Below are 7,143 nucleotides of genomic sequence, written 5' to 3' on the forward strand. Positions count from 1 at the left end.
AGGGCACGTGTGATGCACAGAGAGGAGGCCGCCAGTCAGAAGAGGCCTGACAAACGCAGCCCAGGATCAGAGGGAGACTTCGTTTGGACGGCCTGTAATAATTCTGGATGTGAATCTATTTATGAGATCATTTGTTAAAAGACAAACTGACAGACAAGCGGGAGGATGGTGAAGGAAATATTGTTCACTTCCTCTGGCGACAAAAACAACACAGCATCGATCACACACGCGTTGAGCCGACACGCAAAGCTCAAAAGTTCGTTCACGGACTCCGGAGACAAGATTCCTCCGCCGATAAAATTAACGCAACGCAAAAACTTGTCCTTTCCTTGCTCATAAAAGTTGATTCCTTTTTTGTTCTTTAAATCCTTTTTTGCTCCGTAAACTTAAATCCTTTCTTTGTTAATGAAACTTAAATCCTTTATTTTGTTCCTTAAACTTACATCCTTTTTTGTTCCTTAAACTTAAATCCCCTCTCTGTTCCATAAACTTAAATCCTCTTTCGTTCCTTAAATCCTTTTTTGCTCCGTAAACTTAAATCCTTTTTTGCTCCGTAAACTTAAATCCTTTTTTGCTCCGTAAACTTAAATCCTTTTTTGCTCCGTAAACTTAAATCCTTTTTTGCTCCGTAAACTTAAATCCTTTTTTGCTCCGTAAACTTAAATCCTTTTTTGCTCCGTAAACTTAAATCCTCTTTCGTTCCTTAAATCCTTTTTTGCTCCGTAAACTTAAATCCCCTTCACCCCAGAGAAGCCTCGCCCGTGCCAACACGCCACACCAGACGCCTGGGTGCTAGATTGTAATTTATATACTTTGTTGTTGTCGTTGTTGTTTTCCCTTTATTGGTGTTGTGTTTCTGTGTGATCCTTTTCCTTTTCTTCTGTATTATTCCGTCTCCGGTGTTATTTTTCTTTATTCCCCGCGTGACAGTGTGGTGTAGGGTATCTACATCGCCTTTCCTTAATGCGGTATCCTGCTACAGCTGAGTCTCCTTCACCCCAGAGAAGGCTTACCCGTACCAGCATACCACACCAAAGTCCTAAATCCAAGTTGTTATTTTGTTAATGTTGTGTTTTGTATCTGATTTTTTTTCCTGGTATTCCTTTTCTGCATTATCCTGTCTCCGGTGTTGTTTTTCTTCATGTGTCGTGTGACAGTGTTGTGTAGAGTATCTACATCGCCTCCACCTGGTGCCGTATCTTGCTACAGCCGAGTCTCCTTCACCCCAGAGAAGGCTCTCCCGCACCAATACACGGCACCAAGGGCCTTCATGCTGGATTTTTGTACGTGTTTTCGTTATATTTTTTTCCTTTTTCTCATGGCGTGCTACCGTCATATCTATTTCCTGGAATTCCGTTCCAGTGTTATGCTATTTCTGATGTTTCTTTAGTTTATTCTCCTTATTTTCGGTGTTTTTCACCTGTAATATCCCTTTGGTGGAGTTGTTCAGAAATCGCCCTTCCTTGGTGCTGTGTGCTGATACGAATGAGTCTCCTTCACCCCAGAAAAGACCCGCCCATATCAACATACAGCACCAAAAGCACTCCCCTCTCCACGCCCCTGGACACTCAGGATCTCCGGCACCGCCATGGACGCCCCGAGGGAGCCGAGACGCCCTGCCGGAACCCCTCAGCCCTGCGGCGCTCGCCAGGGAGGCCTTGGGCTCCCCGACGCTCCCAAGCACCGCCGAGGCTGGGGAGGGCGGGAACTCCAGACGACTGCAGGACAACTCCAGTCGAGAATATTAAATTAATCGTAAACACCGCGACGGCGCAAAGGCTGAGTTTGTCGAGTCTGGGATGGCAGGAGCCGGCCGAGTGTTTTGGCGCGGCATGCGTTTCCCTCTTTGCTTCTGATTTCCCTCATTGTTTATTGAGAGAGAGAGAGAGAGAGAGAGAGAGAGAGAGAGAGAGAGAGCATTTAATAGATATAATGCTTCGTAATGCTTTAGTTAGTTGATATTGTTGTCATTACCAACATCTATCTCTCTACTACCCCACCCTTCACCCCCCACACACACTCATTGTGTGTATTTAGTGTGTGTGTGTGTGTGTGTGTGTGTGTGTGTGTGTTTTCTCTCTCTCTCTCTCTCTCTCTCTCTCTCTCTCTCTCTCTCTCTCTCTCTCTCTCTCTCTCTCTCTGATTACGTGTGACCTTGCTAGGCCTAATGGTACTGAAGACATCTGGATCAGTGTACATTGTAGAAAATTACCCTCAGCGTCTCAACAAACCTTTGACTATATACACGAGACCTTGAGATTATGTGCCTGAAGAGCAAAAGTTTTTATATGCTCGGTGCCTTAAATGATGCTTTACTATATACCTACCAGCAACAAACTAGGTACCATAATATGTATAAATAAATTACACCAGATTATTGACACCTGCGTCACCCCTCAGTCAGCCACACATCTAGACATCATTGTTACTAACAAACATGACGCAATAATACACAAAGACATAATACCTAACACTATATCAGACTGTGACCTTATAACAGCAATGGTTAAAATTACCAAACCTAAACGCAAGCCGGGAATGATAACTTTTCGTCATCTCGGGGCTCACAGCAAAGACCTGTCCTGTGATGGCTTAATAGGCGCTGCTCCCGCCCTAAAGGAAATTTCCTCTACAGACAACGTAGACATCCAGGTACACTCCCTCACGTCTGTACTCTCAAACTGCCTGGAACAATGCGCTCCTTTTGTCACCAAAGAAATAAATGAGCCTTTTGACTCCTGGATAAACGACGAAATTCGCTCAGCTATGTCAACACGAAACACCCTTCAAGCGCGCCTGAGACAAAATCGTAATAATGCTGAGTTACTAGAGCAATATAAACACCGACGCAATAGAGTAAAGTCACTGCTGCGTTATGCTGAACAATCATATTGCCGAGAAAAATATACGACGGTAGAGGCAATTCAGCGGCCACATGGAAAATAATACAAGACATCAACCCAGCAAAAAAGAAACTAATAACAATAACTTCATAACGAACGTGAAATGCCGGATAAATCCACTGTTCTGTTTGTTAACGTGGGGAACGCGCCTTCCTAACAGTGCAAAACAATCTCAATATTACAAATCAAAACCGTATTATACCCCAACAAGATGTAAACCACACTCATCTTTTCAGGGCCGGCCCAGCAGACATGAACACAGTCATATTAACTATTAAAAACCTAAAGAACACTAACTCAGCGGTTCAGATGGGATTACACTTCGGTACATCCAAGATTCCCTACCCGTTACGATCACATACATTACTACAATCATCAACACATCGATTGTTACTGGAAAATTCCCTACCATGTGGAAACACGCGACCGTCATACCTATCTATAAAAACAGAGACTGGGGGAACGTAAACAATTATCGGTCAATATCACTGTTACCCATTCTCTCAGAGATATCAGAGAAAACTGTAGTCCAACAGATGACCACCTTCCTAGAGTCCAAGAAGCTTCTCTCTAACACTCAACACGGCTTCAGACCTAAACTTTCAACAGAGACCGCCCTTACCACGGTTACAAATAACATGCAGAAATATGGATGAGAAGAAACTATTGCTTATAACGTTGTGCGACCTATCAAAAGCCTTCAATAGCATAAAACACGATATCTTAATATAAACTGCTCAAGGTCAAAAAGTGAAGGTCAATAGTACCACGTCTACGACTGCACCAATACAATACGGAGCTCCTCAGGGATCAATATTAGGGGCAATTCTTTTCATCATTTTTGTCAAAGACCTCGCTGAAACGATGCATAGACGCGCGATGGTACAGTACGCAGACACAAATAATACGCTGCCTGACCCCATCATGGCGGCACAAGAGACCTTCACACTGGCCAGGGAGTACTATAATAAAAACGGTCTATTGCTGAATACTAATAAAACACAGTGTGGACGTGGTCAAGCATTAAACAAACTCCCCAAAACACCACTCTCATCTTTGGCAACACTCCCATCACTCCTAGCAAACATATCAAGAATCTTGGCGTTTATATGGACTCCCACTTGACGTTTAACATACATATAAACGAAATCCACAAGAAAGACATTGCAACTCTACTATTTACAAACAGAATTAAAGATAAATTTGATAATATAATACATAAAAAAGGAGTTCCCTTCCTCTAAGTATCATTCATTATTGCCTACCAGTGTACGGCACTACAAATAACTACAGAACTTTGCGGCAAAGATATGAATTGGGGGAGCGAGGAGGTGTGACCACGCCACCTCTTTTATTACACAACTGAACTGGCTCAAAATGGACCAGAAGACCATTTTGGTGTTGCTGCAACCGTGTATAAAACAAAATGTGCGATATATCCAGAGTGGATCCTGCAGCTGCCCTCCACGGCTGGGGCGACACAGAGTAGCTACACAACAAGACAGCAGGACAACCTACATGTTACCCACACCAACACACACTGCGGGACACGTTCGCTCCCAGTCCAAGGCCCCATTCTATTGATCTCTCTACCACACCATGTAGCACAATCTTATAACAAACATGTGTTTAGAAAAAGACTAAAAAAACTAAAGTAAAGATTAGACAGAGCAAATACTCTCTCTCTCTCTCTCTCTCTCTCTCTCTCTCTCTCTCTCTCTCTCTCTCTCTCTCTCTCTCTCTCTCTCTCTCTCTCTCTCTCTCTCTCTCTCTCTCTCGTACACACTCAATAATATAAACTTGATTAAATAATGTGAAAAAAATGGAGATAAAATCAGAAAGAAAATTAGATACTATCAGCTCCTCCTCTCCCTCCTCCTCCATTACGGAGGAGGAGGAGGAGGGAGGAGGAGGTAAACAAGGAGGAAGAGGAGGAGGAGGAGGAGGAGGAGGAGGAGGAGGAGGAGGAGGTAAACGAGGTAACCGTCAGTTCAAGGAGATGAGGGGATGGAGAGGAGGAGGAGGAGGAGGAGGAGGAGGAGGAGGAGGAGGAGGAGGTAAACGAGGTAGCCGTCAGTTCAAGGAGATGAGGTGATGGAGAGGAGGAGGAGGAGGAGGAGGAGGAGGAGGTAAACGAGGTAGCCGTCAGTTCAAGGAGATGAGGGGATGGAGAGGAGGAGGAGGAGGAGGAGGAGGAGGAGGTAAACGAGGTAAGCAGTTCAAGGTGATGAGGTGATGGAGAGGAGGAGGAGGAGGAGGAGGAGGAGGAGGAGGTAAACGAGGTAGCCGTCAGTTCAAGGAGATGAGGTGATGGAGAGGAGGAGGAGGAGGAGGAGGTAAACGAGGTAGCCGTCAGTTCAAGGAGATGAGGTGATGGAGAGGAGGAGGAGGAGGAGGAGGAGGAGGAGGAGGTAAACGAGGTAGCCGTCAGTTCAAGGAGATGAGGTGATGGAGAGGAGGAGGAGGAGGAGGAGGAGGAGGAGGAGGTAAACGAGGTACACGTCAGTTCAAGGAGATGAGGTGATGGAGAGGAGGAGGAGGAGGAGGAGGAGGAGGAGGTAAACGAGGTAGCCGTCAGTTCAAGGAGATGAGGTGATGGAGAGGAGGAGGAGGAGGAGGAGGAGGAGGAGGAGGAGGAGGAGGTAAACGAGGTAACCGTCAGTTCAAGGAGATGAGGTGATGGAGAGGAGGAGGAGGAGGAGGAGGTAAACGAGGTAGCCGTCAGTTCAAGGAGATGAGGTGATGGAGAGGAGGAGGAGGAGGAGGAGGTAAACGAGGTAGCCGTCAGTTCAAGGAGATGAGGTGATGGAGAGGAGGAGGAGGAGGAGGAGGTAAACGAGGTAGCCGTCAGTTCAAGGAGATGAGGTGATGGAGGAGGAGGAGGAGAGGAGGAGGAGGAGGAGGAGGCAGAGGTTGTTTACAGTGTCATTAGCGCCTCTGACGGATGGCGGCGACCCTCCTTCACCTCCACCTCCACTCCATCTCCACTCCTAAAGAAGATCTAGAAAGAATCCACCTCCACCTCCAGTCCTCCTCATCACGTACAATCGCTGGTAAGGGACAGAGGAAGGACAAGATAACAATTTTTAAAGCAAGGCCGGGAAGCAGCTCAAGGGCAAAATAAATAGAAACGTTACATTTGGATATTACCGGGAACGTTTACCCAGTCACAGCAAACGTTTATCCAATAGGAGCAAACGTTTATCCAGTAATTAGGCGGTGGCTGAAGTGGTAGCGTGCTGGGCCCACATTCACCACGTGATGGACGACACGAGTTCGAATCCCCATGTTACCACCTCGAATTTTTCAGTCACCGCCGAGTGGCTTAAAACTACCCACATGCTGTCCTGAAGACCACCCATCAACCCGGACGCAATAGGCGGAGACGTAAAACAAAATGCACCCTCTGTCGCGTTTAGAAAGTTATACTCTTTTTTTTATTATGAGAAAGATCACTAAGGAAAAGTCTGAAAAATAATAAATGTAGTAGCCCTAACATCCTGCTCCGCTCCCCCCCCCCCCCCCCCAAAAACACACACACACACACACACACACACACACACACACACACACACTGACAGATACACTAGTTTTCGTTCGTCGCCTCAAGTGTTCGCCGCACGCCGGTTACGAACAAACTTGCTAAGTTATCTCATGCCAGGAATACAGGGCACGGGGCGGGGGCGGCGGGGGGGGAGGTGCGTCCCCGTGGCGGCCCCTCTATCACCACAACACATGATAACAAACGACAAAAATGAACGAGCACCGGGAGAGGCGGGAGGAAAGGAGCGGGAACGTCAGGCCCGGCACCCTCCTCGCCGTCGCCCGCCGCGTGTCACCCCCAAGATGGCCTCGCCCCCGACTGCCTTCACGGAGGGAGGGAGAGAGACAGTGTAGGAGTGGGTGACAGGAGCGACTTGTATGGGCGAGGGGAAGGAAGGAGAGCTGGACGCATGGAAGGAGGGGGACAGACGGTGTGGATAGAGCAGGGCGAAGAGATGACATGAAATATAAAAGAAAGAAGGGTTGAGGGAGGTGGACGTGGATGAATGCATGGGGGAGAACACGTAAATAAATAAAAAAACGGAAGAAGGGAGAGAGAGGTGGATAGATGTAGGGAGGAGGGACATCGGTGGCTAGATGGGTGGAAGAGTGTGTGGACCTTGTGTGGAGCAGCCCTTTCCTTACCTTGCGCCGCCCCGTCCCCCACACACCAGCCTGTGCTTTGCGTCACGACGCC

The 7,143-nt window shown here is 47.1% G+C and overlaps 1 long non-coding RNA gene across 1 annotated transcript in view; it reads right to left on the reverse strand.

Moving 5' to 3' along the window:
- Positions 1–848: 848 nt before the first annotated feature.
- Positions 849–7,143, reverse strand: part of LOC127009785 (uncharacterized) — a 70,092-nt gene continuing 63,797 nt past the window's right edge. The window contains exon 2 of the long non-coding RNA XR_007762257.1: positions 849–1,420. This is a non-coding gene — a long non-coding RNA (uncharacterized LOC127009785). The remainder of the gene's footprint in view (positions 1,421–7,143) is intronic.

This window comes from Eriocheir sinensis, chromosome 42 (assembly GCF_024679095.1).
Source record: "Eriocheir sinensis breed Jianghai 21 chromosome 42, ASM2467909v1, whole genome shotgun sequence".
NCBI classification, from domain to species: Eukaryota; Metazoa; Arthropoda; class Malacostraca; order Decapoda; family Varunidae; genus Eriocheir; species Eriocheir sinensis.